This window comes from Megascapheus bottae, chromosome 9, assembly GCF_031878675.1.
Source record: "Megascapheus bottae isolate mThoBot1 chromosome 9, mThoBot2.hap1, whole genome shotgun sequence".
Taxonomy (NCBI): domain Eukaryota; kingdom Metazoa; phylum Chordata; class Mammalia; order Rodentia; family Geomyidae; genus Megascapheus; species Megascapheus bottae.
The window spans coordinates 28,513,962-28,530,699 of record NC_143517.1 but is presented as its reverse complement, the minus strand read 5'-3'; positions in this window follow the sequence as shown (position 1 = coordinate 28,530,699).

Genomic DNA, 16,738 nt, shown 5'->3' with positions numbered 1-16,738 from the left:
AACTCTAATCTAAAAGTATTAGCTGCATGTGGACACTATCTTCAGACCCTTCTACTTATATTTAAATGGCAAGGACTGAGATGGAAAACTTGTGCTTGGTGAAAGGCATCTGGGGTAATTGTGTTAATACTTGTACATACATGGCCTTCCTGGCAATATAGTATTATTCTCTGAGATGGGAAAGCCTACACTGGCCACAGAGTCATAGCCTCCTTTGTCAGCATCTGAAGTGTTAGTTTCACAAGTGTGTATCTGTTCCCAATCATTCACAAGCTTTTGAGGCTCAGAGGACATAATTATATTCAATTCTCAACTAAAAATAATTTAGGCACAGTTATAAGTAAGATAGGTGTCTTGAGAAATGAGTTCTTTGGCTTCCAAAATTGTAACATCACAGAAAAGAGAAACTAAGATATTTAACCATCTTAGATATCATCATCTCATATTTGGACTTCAGAAAAACAGTACCCTTCTTGAATTAGTTTAGGTTTTAGAACTATATGGTTTTGTTTCCTCTCTCAGTGTTTAAAGCTTTCATGGTAATTCTTCAAACAATAATTTTTGTACAATATTTCACATATTTATAAAAATGTATTTTTCTAAATTATATTGTATTATATATCATTTTATCTAATATTTAGCTTCCTTCTTTGCAGTAAACTCTAGCTAAACTACTTTTCAGAGTGTCTACGAAGAAAGAGGAACTTTTATTCTAAAAATTATTTACAGTTAAACCAAGTAAGGTTGAATAGGAAAGAATGACTTTAAATTTCTGTAGTGATAAGTTAATAAAAATTTAAGGTATGTTTTGAAAATATTCTGCAATTTAAAAAACAATGTTGAGTACTTTCAAGATTTTTTTTTAGTGACACATATCAAAAATTATTTATAGCATGATTATATAAATAGATCTATTTTAGCCCATAGAAGTACAAATAAATTTTGTCATTCTATAGTGTATCTACTCCTCTGTGGCATTTTATCACTGTAGATTTTATATTCATCTCAACTTGATACCTAAAAATAGTGTTAGATATTTGCATAGTAATAAACATATAGATATAGATATAGATATAGATATTTTTTTTTGCCAGTCCTAGGCTTAAGGTCAGGGCTTGAGGACTGTCCTTGGATTTTTCTCAAGGCTAGAACTCTACCATTTGAGCCTCAGCACCACTTCTGGCTTTTTCTAAGTATGTGGTACCAAGGAATCGAACCCGGGTCTTCATGCATGCTAGGCAAGCACTTTACCACTAGGCCAAACTCCTGGCCCATAAACATATATTTTTAAAGGAAGATAAATCACTGAAATCTACCATTGCTATTATATTAAGTCTTTAAGTTTCATGATTTACCAGTAGTATCTGCTTAATTAAAAAGTTTCTGGATAACTTTTTAATTATTGTAATTGTTTGCTACTTGCATCTGGTAAACCATGAAAAGAGGAAAAAACAACTGGATATCAAAGCTCTATTACAGGATGTATGTTACGGCTCAAGTAGGAGAGTGTAATCTTTTATTCAAAAAGTCAGGTAAGAGTTCCAGTATGACTTGAATACCTGACTTCAAGTCACAATACTCAAAACAACAACAGCAACAACAAAATCCAAGTTTCCTGAATATTCAAACAAGTCAAAAACAGGAAACTCTAATAGATCAAAAAACTACATCTGACTTCCCTTTCCTAGGGTTTTCAATATTAAAAAGTTCCTGTGTTTAATTCCACAAAATTGTAAAACATTTCTATACTCAATAAAATACAATTTCAATAGTTTTAAGAAAAATAATTAGAATTATCAATAATGCTTTGTTCCAAAGAAAAATATGCAACAATGTAAAGTAAGCAGACTAAAAATTCCTATTTTTAAGTAAACTGTTCCTGTTCTTTTTAAAATTTTTACCTTTAACACTACTTAAGTACCTGTTGACCATTTGTAAATAATGTTTCCATACCGTGCTGTGTGCAAGAACATTGCACAGTAAATATGAACTTTAAAAATGATAAAAAGACATTTTAAAATATTGATGCTTAAAATAAGTAGAAATATGTTAGTTTTTAAAACTGTGATCCTGTTTGATACTGTCCCTTTTTCATATTGATATGAGCAAGTATTAAAATAGCTCCCCCTCTAATGAAAAACTAAATAGATTCTTTAGTAAGTTAATCTCATCTCCTTTGCTGTCCCTTGGTTATCTCATATTGGTATAGTATCTCACTTTGTTATCTGATATATTGAATTTATTTGTATTTGGATATTTGAAATTTGATAGGGAAGGGGGGAAAACCAAGATGGGGGGGGGTGTGGGGGGGAGGGAAACGGGTACCAAGACATGTGAAAGGGTATCAATGTATGTGAATTAATGCACCTTCTATCTGGCAAATATCATGTAACCCTTTTACTAATTACAATTAAAAAAATTAGCAGAATGATCGAGTTAGTCACATTAGTTTCTTCCTGGTGTAACATCCTGTGTTTATAACCTACATCAGTTTACTGAAAGCCTGAGTTTGTGAACATTGAAGCTTATAGAATTTCAGAAAGTTCTGAAATAAAGGTACCAACACAATCACAAAGCTAGGAGTTGATATAAATACCAGTAGGAGAAGAAAAAACACTTCAAATTATTGGAATGTTTAAATGAGATTTCCTCTCTTTCCTTACATACAGTGTGCTGTGCCACCTCCGCACATCATCCTACTGTTTTGTTGTTATTGTGAGGGGTTTTATTGTTGTGGATATCTTGTCAGATTCCTGAAGTAAATGAAATGTCACCTAGTCTGAACTCTGCTTTCTCCTGTTCAAATTTGGTTGTATTCTTTCTGTTTCCATGACTCTAGACCCTTGTTTCTTGCAATCTTCTCATAATTACTTTATCCATAGAAATGCTTCCTGCCACACATTTAGTTCACCAGAGATTCTTCAGTCACAGTCTGCACATATCAAAAGAATGAATCGGTGTTCTAGAATTACTTACTACTGTCAAATAGGGTTAAGTTAGATGTTCTTATTACATTTTCAGTATGGTATTGAATTCTAATACTTTTATCCATGATTTCTGATACTCTTAATTCTTTTTTTAGTGTTTATTTTTTATTTTTTGCCAAGGAAAGTAAAAAGGCACACATAATGCTTAAAATCAGCGTTCCACAAATTTACATATTTTGAGTGCTTGTTTATATCAAGGCATAGTTGTATTTCATTTTATTCTATTACAATCTTGTGAGAACTGAGGATCACATATACTCAGTAAATTGCCTGAGTACCTACAGCTACTAAGTAAAATTTGAAACTATATGTACAACCCCTCCATGCACACATATTTATTTTTTTTTCTTTCTCTTCTTTCTAATATACTTAGCTGTTTCTGAGATTTAGGATTGGGGCAGGAATGGGAGTTTTGGGACAAAGTGATATGCCCAATAATTGTTTTAAAAGTACTTGTATAAGACAATGTCATTCTCCTTCTACTGAAGAAGAAAGTATGAACTATTAAGAAATAAAATTCACAAAGGTGTATATACATATATATTTCTTTCAGCTCTCATATTTAAATCTGTGAGATTAAGAATGCATTAGAGAATATAGAAATTTAGCAGGATTTTAGTCTATGCAACAGACACTGTTTGATATGAATTTCCCTGTTCTGACAGCATAGGACTGTGTAGTTTTTCAAATCAAGTGTGTGCATTTACATCTATTTCAAATTATACACACTGCTCATAGCATAAATAGAATACTGATAAATATTCAAATCATTTTCTTAAAGCCTGATGATATTAAAATATCTACATAATGTATTTATTAAATAATTTATTAGAATATTCTTACTATGCCAGGAGCTTTCCACTTAGCCTTTGCACTATGGACTAAACAAGCGTATTTGCAGACTGACTAGTCAATCAAGAAGTGAAAATTCCCAAACATACACTAATATAGAGAATTACAATTCTTTTGTTGTGCTAAATGGAGTACATCATTAATCCCAACAAGCTTTAAGAAGAAATGAAGCTGAATCAAGATTGAATAATGAAGAAACAGGGACAGTATGGCTTTGACCCTGAATAATTAATCAATAGAGGACTAGTGCAAGACTGGAGAAATACTTGGGATATAATGACATTATATGATTGGTTTAGTTTGTTTGGAGGCACTTTACATGTATATACATTATGCAAACACAAATACATATGGTAATTTTACTTATTTGTATTTGCAACCATTAAATCAATAATAAAATCTGTTTGATATGTCTATGCAACTTTATTATTTTCAAGTAGTTGCACAATGAGCTACCATTCAAAAATTAGTTTATGAGTACAATGCCTTTATCAATTTTACCCTTTTTATAATTCCACTCACCTTCCCAGTCCAACTCTTCCCTTACTCCTGTTAAGTATTATAAGATATATATTGAATTCTTACTACATTCTCCTCATTCCTCTTTATCTACCCACTCTCCTTGGCCCACACATCCCTTGCAAGTACTTGCCTCTTGGTGTTTATTTGCTGAACTGATTTGCCTTTCTAAGGAATTACATGTGTTCTTTTCTAAATCTACTATATTATAATTCATACATTTATTACGACCATAAAACCAGTTCTAGCTTTTACATATGATAAACCTGAAACCTTTATCTCAGTCTGGGCTGACATTATTTAACATATTTTTTCCAGGTCATTCCATTTTTTCTCAAAAGGTATGATATTCTTTCTAATAGATGAGTAAAATTTATTGTTTTGATAATTCATATTTTCTCCACCCATTCATCCTTTGAGGGGTAACTTCTCTGTGCAACACCTTAAAAATAAAACTAAATATTAAAAAAACAAAAATCCTAAACAGTCAAAAGTAATCAGTCCAATTAATAAATGGGATAATTAATTAAATAGAAAAACTATGGCCAACAGACCTGAAAAACTGCTCAACATCTCTGACCATAAAGAAATGAAAATCTAAACAACACTGAGACTCCACCTTACCCCAAATAATGTATATCATTAATAATACAAACATTTGTGGTTATCCAACCACAGTGGCTCCATTTGTAGAGTGTGAGCCAATGAGCAAAGGCATCAGGTATTCAGTTTGAGTTTCAGTCTCAGGAACAAGAAAGAAAGAAAGAAAGAAAGAAGAGAGAGAGAGAGAGAGAGAGAGAGAGAGAGAGAGAGAGAGAGAGAGAGAGAGAGAGAGAGAGAGAGAAGAAGGAGGGAGGGAGGGAGGGAGGAAGGAAGGAAGGAAGGAAGGAAGGAAGGAAGGAAGGAAGGAAGGAAGGAAGGAAGGAAGGAAGGAAGGAAAGAAAGAAAGAAAGAAAGAAAGAAAAAGAAAGAAAGAAAAAAGGAAAGAAAGAAAAAAGGAAAGAGAAAGAAAGGAGAGAGGGAGGGAAGGAGGGAGGGAGAGAGGGAAGGAAGGAAAGAAGGAAGGAAGGAAGGAAGGAAGGAAGGAAGGAAGGAAGGAAGGAAGGAAGGAAGGAAGGAAGGAAGGAAGATTATAAACAATAACAGATATTGGTATTGATTTGAGAAAAAGAAATCCCTAATAAACTATTGGTGGGAATGTGAACTTTTTTAACTACTTTGGAAATCAATGTGGAGGTTCCTCACCAAACTAAACATAGAACTACTTATTCTATGGTCCAGAATTCCACTCCTGGGAATTTAGTCAAAAGAATATAAAGCCACCAGAAGAGCCATGTTCACTGCAACACTATTCACCATAGCCAAGGTAAGGAATCAGCCCGATGTCCCTCAATGGAAGAATTGGTCAAGAAAATTTTATATATACACAATGAAATCTCTTATGCTTGGTGAGTGTGCGTATGTGTGAGTGAATGTGTGTGTGTATGTATGTGCGCAATAATTTTCCATGATATAGTCATGTACTCCTGGCTCAAAAGAACATTTTGAAAGAGTACAAATGTTTCTAAAATATGAAGGTTACTTTTGCCAATTAAAAATGTAGACCCCATACATTATAACAACATAAGAACAACACCAAAGGAAAAAAAATATAGAGGCAGAAATTCAGTTATAACAAGATTCAAGAATTATTCTGGACAGGCATATTGTATTTATAAAACATACAATATTAACTAATGATATATAAAAGAAAATAGTAAAACATTCTTATAAGATAAAATAATGTAAAATAAAAATCAACAATCAAATTGTATCTATGGTAGAAAATTGGTATTTACAATATTTGCAGTTCAAATGTGTAAGTTTTTACTGTCAAAAATATGTCGATTGGAAAACATGTATTTACTAGGGAAAAGTTTGTAATTTTGAGGGGTAGATTATTCTATAGATAATTCTTATCTGTATTGAATTATATTCTTGTTTAATTTTGTATTTTTTTACATGTATAAACTATAGTATATTCATTTAGACTTATAAGCCTTTTAATAATATAATTTTAGATTTATTTGAACAGGCTTCATAATTTGGGTCAACTTTGATATGTAATGATGTGTCTATAATTTTTGTTTCTTCCTGATATATTTACATTTATATCATTATGAATTCTTGTTTGCTTGTTTGTTAGTGTTTATCCTATGTACAATTAAGTCCCAGTAATTATTCAATAATGTTTTAATCTGAGTGGAAATGTTTAACAGCTTCCTTTGAAAATATTCGGTTTTGTGATTTCAGAAATACTAACTGATATTTTCTATTGGTTAGCTCTAATTTATACTTACTACAATCCCAATTGAGATAAGAATTATATTCTTTTTTGTGGCTCTCATAAATTTTTCCCTTTTCTTCTGTAATAGTATTCATATATGCATATGTATAGATTAGTATTGAGCTTATTTCCCTTGTTGTTTTCTGTATTATATTTTTGAGGTGTTAAGTGCTTAAGAATATTGAGTTGTACTTCAATGTGATTACTCATTTTCTTCTTCGTAGTTATAGGCTTCGTTTTCATTGTATGTCTAGAGGTGAATATCTTTGAGTTTATCTTCAATAAAAATCAGTAGACAATATGTGTAGTGTAAAATATTTCACCAAGTTCTTAAACTTCTTGGACATTGCTTTTAAAAGCTTTTTTTCTGTTTCTTTTATCTTTTATTTTCTTCAAAAACTCAAGTTGCAATAATGCTATTTTTCTTCCAGGATGAAATTATCTCATGAAGCTATCTGATTTTATCCAAGTCTCTGTTGTTCTGTTTCTTTTTTTTTTTTCAGTTTTACTTTATTGTATGGGTGATGTACAGTTACTCAAAACTGACAATTGACCTAGGTTAAGTTGGCTGAGTTTTAAGTGAAATTCTCTGCAAAAAACCTCAAGATTTTTTAAAGCTGTAAGTTATGTCATGGCATAAACAGATAAGTTTGTAATTTTAGCTTAATGTTTAACTTAATTTTAATATTTTATTTAATATTTTATTTTTTGCTATTCCTGAGGCCTGAACTCAGGGCCTGAACACTGTCCTTGCATTTTCTCAAGGCTAGTGCTCTACCTCTTGAGCCACAGCATCACTTCTGGCTTTTTCTCTGTAGGTGACATCAAGAAATCCATCTCAGGATTTTGTGCATGCAAGGCAAGAACTCTAGCACTAGGCCACACTCCCAGCCCAACTTTATAGATTTTAACTAGGCTTTTTGTTAAGCCATTTTCTTAATAATTTGTTTTATTCCTTAAATATTTCTCTCCTGAATTCTTCAAACATATTTATCATAACTATTGAAAAGTATTCATATTATAAACTACTTTTTGCACATTGATTTGTTTACTGTGTAGTCAAACTACAAATCACTGATGTCTCTAAAACTTATTATTGCTGATATTTTGTATATTTCTATTATGTTTTGTTTGTTTTTTTCCTGGACTCTCTTTCTGTAAAGTTTGTGTTTTTCTTGGGTAAGGACAGTAAAATCTGTGCTTCAGGAGTTTTTGTTTGTTTGTTTTGTTTTATTTGGTTGTTGTTGCTTTTTCAGCCAAAATTTGGTAGACCTTTTAAAAAACTCTGTGTGTGTGTGTGTGTGTGTGTGTGTGTGTGTGTGTGTGTGTGTGTGTGTTGGATCATTCATCTGAAACTGCCATGGTCTACCTTTCCACAACTTTTCCACAAGAGCTATATAATGTGTGATTGTTGTTATTAATGTACTTTGCTATTTCTCATCTCTTTTGTTGTCCCTTGGCTATTCTCATATTGGTACAGTACCTCACCTTGTATATGTTATATTGTATATACATTTATCTGTTTATTTGAAATAGGAAAGGGAAGGGGGAAAAACAGATGAGGGGAGGAGGTGGGGGGAGAGAAATGGGGACAAAAACATGCAAAGGGTTATCAATGTGTGTGAAGTAATTCACCTTCTACCTGGCGAATATAACTGTAACCCCTCTATTCATTACAATAAAAAAATTAAAATCAAACTTTTCCATTTTTTTCCTTGAAGGTACAAGTCTGCATGCATGACTATGTAGATCTAGAGCATTTCTATTCATCTAAGGATCTCTGAGGATTTCCATTTTAAAGATGTTTGGTCAACCTTTTGTTATGACTATATGACTGACTTGGGCAACTCTTGATAAATGAGTCCCTAATGATTGGGCTAGCTACCACCAGTTAAAGGCAAACTTTATGAATGAGGATATTCCAGAGAGCTATTGCATAGATCATCTAGTGACAGTGTTTATGACTGGGGATTTGTGTGAGCTCCAGATCCATTATCTCTATTTGTGGTTGAATTTTAGACATTCAGAAAATTTCTGCAGATTAGATAGAAAAGGAACATATAGGAGCATACTAAATCATATATTTCTCTTTTAACCACAAATCTCATCTCCTTAAGCGTAATTAGGTAATTTCTAAATATTAAAGAAGTTGCTTCTTTCTAGAGTATTAACTGATGGTCTAATTTTAAGATGCTCTATTTTTTTTGTAATTGTCTTCTAGAAGAAAAATGCTGATCCATAGCTTTTAAACTATGTAACTGATTTCCTATCTGTGTACATTTTTGTACATTTTGAGAAAAGACTTAATTATTTTAAATTAGAATAGATTATGACAAATAATAACGCTGTTAGACATAAGTCAATGAGATGTTTTGTAAGCTTCTTAGAGCTTGTATTCCTTAGAAGAAATGATTGTAAATTTGTAATTATTAGTTTAGGTCTAGGATTCTCCTAGCAGAGGATCATAGTAACTCAATAGCTATGTACAAATGACCATATAGAATGATGCTAAGTAAAATGAACTTGAAGATATGGAAACAAGAAGAAGCATCAGTAACAGGATTGCAGCCACAGCTGGCCTGAGCATAAAAGACAAGACTGTATTTCAAACATAACAATACCAAAAGGAAACAAATGACTGGCTCAAGTAGTAAGATGTCTACCTAAAAAGGGTAAGGATTTGAATACCATAACAGTGGTTGTAGTCAATATCTAGAACCAATCAATAATAACAATAATGATAATAATTATATAATGGTTCCTGCCTTATGACTAAAGAGTTGTGAAAAGCAATTAACACAGGATTAAATTCCCAAGTTTCCTAAAAACTGTGATTCTTCTATGGATTCATTTGATTTCTTTTTCTCTATCAGTAGTAATTAACATCTTATATCTCAACACATGGAAGCATGGAATATATTAATTACTCTTCTTAACACTGCTTTTCAATTGAAAACTGTTGAGAGGCACAATGATTGAGTTCTACCAACTTTATTATCATGTACACAGACTCATTTACCTGGATAATTTGCTTCAATTCTCATTCAGCATGTTTTCATTTGTCTTCTGTGCTCCCACCCATATGATCCATATTGACATAGAGACATTTCCAGTGACATTTAAAAAATAGAAAACAAAACTAGGTCTCATCTCTTTTATTTGTTGACTGCAAGTCACAAAATGCAGTTTTACAAACTGCTACTCTGAGACTATTCTGATATGATGACATTGTATTTCATAATTCAATTGCAAACCGCATTAGCTCAGATCTATAAGATGGTTCAAGCACAAACTTTTTGCAATGTTTATTTTTCTTAAAATATGCTTCAATGTTTTGACCATTGCTATCAAACATGAATTTCTTCCTGCTCCTGCCTGAAGTTAACTTGAATCTTGAAAGTCATGCATCTCTTACTAATTTTTTATCCTATGCAGCTGATATATTATAGTTTCTGAAGCTGTATCCTTCCCTCTGCTAGAAATGCATTCTCATTCTTTTACAATTTGAGATACTAAATGAAAGAAGAATATTCTCTTACTTCCAAGCCAAGAAACTGTGCCTGAGGTTTTGGAATACATTACAAATTTCAACATTTGAAATTTTTGAAATTCCTCAAACTTACCACATTAGACAGTGGTATGTGTTTTTGTTGAATTTTTGTACTCACAGATTATCTACTATATAGTCCTGTACTGACTTATAATTGGTCTTTCATACGGTAAGAATTACAGTATTTTCTTATCACACTGAAATTTCAAAAATTGAACAATAAGCAGAAAGTTAAATAGGATTTTCTTGATTTTAAAAAATATGTTTCATTGTAATAGAGAACAATCTCTCTATATCAATAGCATATGAATTTTTATTTGCTTATAATTTTGAATGAGAATCACTAACAAAACATTACTGAAATTTCTTAATATTAGAGCTCATCTTTGATAAGGAAGCAAACATTGTTTTAGCTATTGTTATACCCTGCTAGGAGAGTCCTAGGTGTGTACCAATTATTACAAATGAGGGAAACCATTGAGCCTGTGTTCCTTGGGATCTGGCTTACTTCACTTAATGTTATTTTTTGCAAGTCTTTCCATTTTCTTACGAATGGGGCAATGATGCCAGCATAGAATTCCAAGCTGTTACCCATCCCTCTTTTAACCATATAATTTTAATGACTAATTTCATTTCCAGGTACAATATAAATAGTTCAACTCTTAAAATAAATATTCATAGTCATTCTTAATCTATTTTCTATATATAATATGCATTGACATTTGAAAATTTAATTCATTAAGTCATCTTTACTTGCACTTCTCTCAATATAAATATTTACAGTAATAGACTGATATTGATATTATTTTTCAGTCTTAAAGTTATATTATTTGTAATAACAAACATTTCCTTCTAATTACTAAATGTACTATACATAGATATGTTTTGATAATAAATGTGTAAAAATACTATTTTTCTTTCTCTTGAAGATATCATGTAATATCACATTAAGTGACAATTTGATAATTAATCTTTCAACAGTTAATTTTCAAATAGAAGTTGACTATGACTATAATTTTGACAGAAAAATATGTTTGTATTAAAACTTGTTTAAGTATTTGTTGATTTATTTTGTGTCATTTAGAAATATGTACTAATTTATGACTGCTCTCCTTTAAAACTTAAATCCAATGTGCTTTTTATAGTTTCTATTATTATCTGTAATATAGCACTGCATTTTCTTTTTAACAGTAGTACCAAGTGATCCCAGATTCTTAGTAGTATGTTGTAAGATTAAGAGTCATCGAAGCATGATTCATGGAATTTTGTTACCCCTACATACTAAATTGTATTAAATTAAAATTTCTAAACACACATTTCTCTATTACCAGTGTCTCATCTAAGTAAGTATTTTCTGAGTTGCTAGTATTTTGAGAAACCTTATTTCCATTTTAAAATTATTTTATGTTAAATTTATTTTTTCAGGTAACAAGTCATCAAAAAATCAGGGCCGGAGTTTGGCCTAGTGGTAGGATGCTTGCCTCACAAGCATACGGGCTCAGTTTCAATTCCTTGGTACCACATACATAGAAAAGCCGGAAGTGGAGTTTGTGGCTCAGGTAGTAGAGGGCTAGTAGAGGGCCCGGAATTCATGCCCCAAGAATGGCAAAAAGAAAGAAAGAAAGAAAGAAAGAAAGAAAGAAAGAAAGAAAGAAAGAAAGAAAGAAAGAAAGAAAGAAAGAAAGAAAGAAAGAAAGAAAGAAAGAAAGAAGGAAGGAAGGAAGGAAGGAAGGAAGGAAGGAAGGAAGGAAGGAAGGAAGGAAAGAAAGAAAGAAAGAAAGAAAGAAAGAAAGAAAGAAAGAAAGAAAGAAAAAGTAAAAGTAAAATCATAGATGTAGGGTGGTAGTTGATGACTCATATCAGCAATCCTAGCTATGTGGAAAGTGTGAGATTCTTATTTCCAATTGACCACCAAAAAGTAGAGCTTTGACTCCAGTGAGCCTTGAGCACAAAAAGCTTTAACAATCTAGCCCCAGGACTGGCAATAATAAAAAATAAAGAAAAGAAAATCAGAAATATATTAGTTGCACAGTACTTAAAATAAAAATTTTTAAAAAAAAACCCTAAGACAATCTAAAACATTTACTTCATGTTTGAAGCTTTTTTTCCAAGTCCAGGCAAAATTTCTATTTCATTACATTTAATTTTGGCCTTTTAATTTTTAGGTAAAATTTGAGTTACCTTGTGAATTACTCAGCGGCCCTCAAAAAAAAAAAGGACTTGTCTTCTGACCTTGATTGGGTTTTATTAATATCAAATTGATTTCTTCAAAATCAGTATATTTAAGTTTGAAAGCTCTTCCAATTAAAGACTGTGTAATTTATATATAATATATACATATTATATATATGTATAATACGTATATTGTGTATAATATATATATTAATTTGTTGAGTGGGTCATGGGGCTGGAACTCTGCCTGTGCACTGTCCTTGATATCTTCAGCTCAAGGCTACCGCCCTACCCTTGAGCCAAGCCCCACTTCCCATTTTCTAGAAGTTAATTGGAGATAAGAGGGTCAGGTCCTTTTGTGCCTGGGCTGGCTTTGAACATTGATCCTCAGATCTCAGCCTCCCGAGTAGCTAGGATTATATCCATGAGCCATCCGGACCCACTTGGGTTATATTCTTTATGTAATTATCTAAGTTAGTGAGTGGAGGAAGAGAAAGCACAAGGATTTTTGTGGCTAAGATGTTTGCATGTCAGAAATACAAGACAAACTTCCTGGTTCAATTAATATACACCAAAAAAATTAAAAATAGCTACAGAAAAATAATTATATCTCGATTTTGGAATGTGTGTTACCAGGAGGAGGGAAGGCAGGCCAAGAGAGGTGACTGATGATGGAAATTTACAGCTCTGAAAACAGAACAATGTAGCCTAATAAAACTGGTTTGAAAGACAAAAAAGGGTTGGAGTGGCTGAGAAGGGGGGTTTAATTAGAATACGTTGTATGCATGCCTGAAAATGTCATAGTGAATGCTCTTGTAAAATTAATATATGCCAATAATACTATTAAAATGAGTAACAAAATATGATTGTTTTGTTATAAATTCTAGTGACTTCACTTTCTCCTTAAATTTCCATTGCCTCTAATTCCTACTTGAACCTCAAGCCAAGAACATTCAGGCACAAGATTTCCTTCAATTTCCCTCAGTATTGACATAGATATGGGGCCATATGTCTCTGCACTAACTTCATGCTCACCAGAAATACAATTTAGAACTCCTCAGTAGTTCACTGAGCAAATTAGATTAGCCATTGCAAATTACTTAGCATCCGAATTAGAATTGTCACCAGTTTACAGTTGCATTTCTGTGTATTCTAATGTGCCATTTGCTAATCAGCATGTGCCATCAGAATACAACTATAAAACAGCATAAGTAACAAGTAACAAGTTAAGAAATAAAGCACCTAGATACATAAGGCCATATAGGTTGAGGCTAAATGAAATGATCTCCAGGATAGGGAAACAAGAGCTTTATATTGTGTGATTGTTGTTCTTAATGTACAATGTTATTTCTCTTCTCTTTTGTTGCCCTTTGGTTAATCACATATTTTTATGGTATCTGACTTTATCTGGCATATTGAATTTACATTTATTTGTTTATTTGAAATAGGAAAGGGAGGCATGGAAAACAAGATGATTGGGAGGGGGTGGGAGAGAGAAATGGGGACAAAACCACGAGAAGGGGTATCAATGTGTGAGAAGCAATGCACCTTCTATCTGAAAAATAACCCCTCTATATATTACAATAAAAAGTTTAAAAAAATAGCACAACCTAATTCAGAAATTAAAAAAATCAAACACCTGTGAAACAGATTCTGATAACACTGGAAATTTGCTTAATAATGTCTTTTTGTGTAGTCTTAATAAAACTGATTCCAAATAGCATCACTAAGCATTCTATTTGGTAGTGAATTTGTGGTTTTGTTATTCAGTTCAGTTTTTATAAATAATAGGTATATAATAAATACCGCTTAAATAAATGACACAGATCAAGAATGAATGTACCCATAACCTGATGAATGTAACTGTTACCCCTCTATGTATCACCCATATAATAAAAGAACATTTTAGAAAATAAATGAATAAATAAAAGAAGTTTGTAAAATAATAGCATAAGCAGCAATAAAATTAAAAGGTAATAAGAATTGTGCATGGTCAGTGTTCACATAAACCAAAAAGTTATGACAGAAAATTGAATGTATTCAGTTGCCTATTTGTAATGCCAACATTTAATTAAATACAATTGTCTCCTAACATACGCAATGGTTATGCTTCCTCACAGCTGAGCTAAAATTGTTTAAATAAAATGAGATTCATTAACTTTTCTAATTGTTCAAATGAAGACTTGAACTTCGTTTGAAAAGAACCTGATATGTCTACAGCTAGCATAAAGTATCAGCTGGCAATGTTTAACCTTCATGACTCATCCATTTATTCTTTCTTTCCCAATCCAGTGAGCATTAGAGTGTAGAAGCTCAAAGGAGACTTCACAGAATGTCTTAGGAAATTTTGTGTCTGTCTCTTGAGATTGTGCATACCAAAAGGAAGCATTTCCTAGGTTTCTATCAAGGTAAAAGAGCATGCATCACAAGTATGGAACAGGTGCAAAACTTCTGCCTTTCTTACCTGTCAATGAATAGGAAACAGATCATCAAAACACAAATGCAGCATCTAAGAATTCTTCTGTATTATATGATTCCAAAATGGCAAATGTCTGTTGACAAAGAAAATGTTCCCTGCTGGTAGCTGATAACCAATCCACATTTTCTGTAGCAGAAGTAAAAATACTTGAAGCTGCTCGTTGATTTATATCCAGCATTTTAAGAAAATAAAATATGATTACCAGAGGAAATCCTGTGGCTTATTGATACTCTACAGAAAACAACTCAAAATATCTCAGTCTCTTTATAATAAAGAGAGCTTTTATTTTTCTTACTTTGGTTTTCTTATAATATTTTTAATATATACAATTACAGTATAAGATTTGAAGGCAGAAATAAAAGAAAGGGGTCTACACATACCTGTTGGGAAAATGGCTACAAATTAGGAGTGCTCTAGTGGTGCAGTTGGTTAGCGCACAGTACTTATATACCTAATGGCTAGAAATCTAGGCCTGTTGGATGCCAGTTATAGACAGTAGATCAGCTTCATGGATTCCAAAGATTCACTAGTTGCCTTTTAATCAGCTTAATTTAGGTTCAGGCAGTCAAAATGATACCATGGGAACAACAAAGGATTTTGAGAATGACTTTTTCATTAGTTTCTAATTTTTACCCAATCAATTTTTTTATTATTTCTTTTGTAAAGTTTAAAAAAAACAGTGAAATGATATATGATTTATTTTGTATTTATACTGGGTCCTTCAGTTTTATATTTATAATTGTGTATAAATTTTACAAAATACTGACTTTTATTTTGAAATTTTACACATATACATATATATCATAGTTTGGAATACAGTTAAGAATTTAGACCATGGTTTAAGTGTAAATAAACTATTACCAAACTACGATTGAGACCCAGAAAGCTCATCTGTCTCTCATAAGTGTTTCTTAACTTGAATTACATAAATGTAACATTTATTTATTTATTATCTTTCCATAATTTTTTATTTAGAAAACATCTGACTAAGTAGTTTTCTGTCCATTCATTGGATTGTTAGTTCTTATAACAGGGTCAGGACTTTTAAGCAAAGAATCAGGATACAATTTCAATATACATGAGCTAATAGTTGCCAACCATGAATTTGATTAAGAAGAAAAAAGAAAACAATCCCATCCACTTCTCTTCAATGCTGGAAACCTAGAGAAAAGTCTCTTCTCGGATGTAAAACAGATCTTGTTTTTTTTGCCAGTCCTGGAGCTTGAACTCAGGGCCTGAGCACTGTCCTTGGGCTTTCTGAAGGCTAGAGCTCTACCACTTGAGCCACAATACCATCTCTGGCTTTTTTCTATGGATGTGTTACAGAAGAATTGAACCCGGGTCTTCGTTCTTGATAGAAGAGCACTCTACCACTAGGCCATGAGTATGACCCCTTATAATAGATTTTTAATAAAAAAATTATACTAAGCTGGGCACCCATCGCTCAAGCCTACAATCCTAGCTATTCAGGAGGCAGAGATCTCAGGATCGCGGTTCAAAACCAGCCTTGGCAGGAAAGTCCATGAGATTCTTATCTCCAATTAACCACCAAAAACTCCAAAGTGGTGCTGTGGCTCTCAAGTGGTAGAGTACTACCCTTGAGCTGAATAGCTCAGGCCCAGTGCCCAGGCCTAGAGTTAATGCCTCATGACACACACACACACACACACACACACACACACACACACACGCACTATATGTATAAATATGTTACACTTAAATAAGAAGAGAAGAAAATATTAGAAAATGAATAAAATATTCTGCATTCACGTTTCTGTATCTTTTGAAAATGGCCATATGAGGCCGAGAGTTTGGCCTAGTGATAGAGTGCTTGCCTAGGATGCACGAAGACC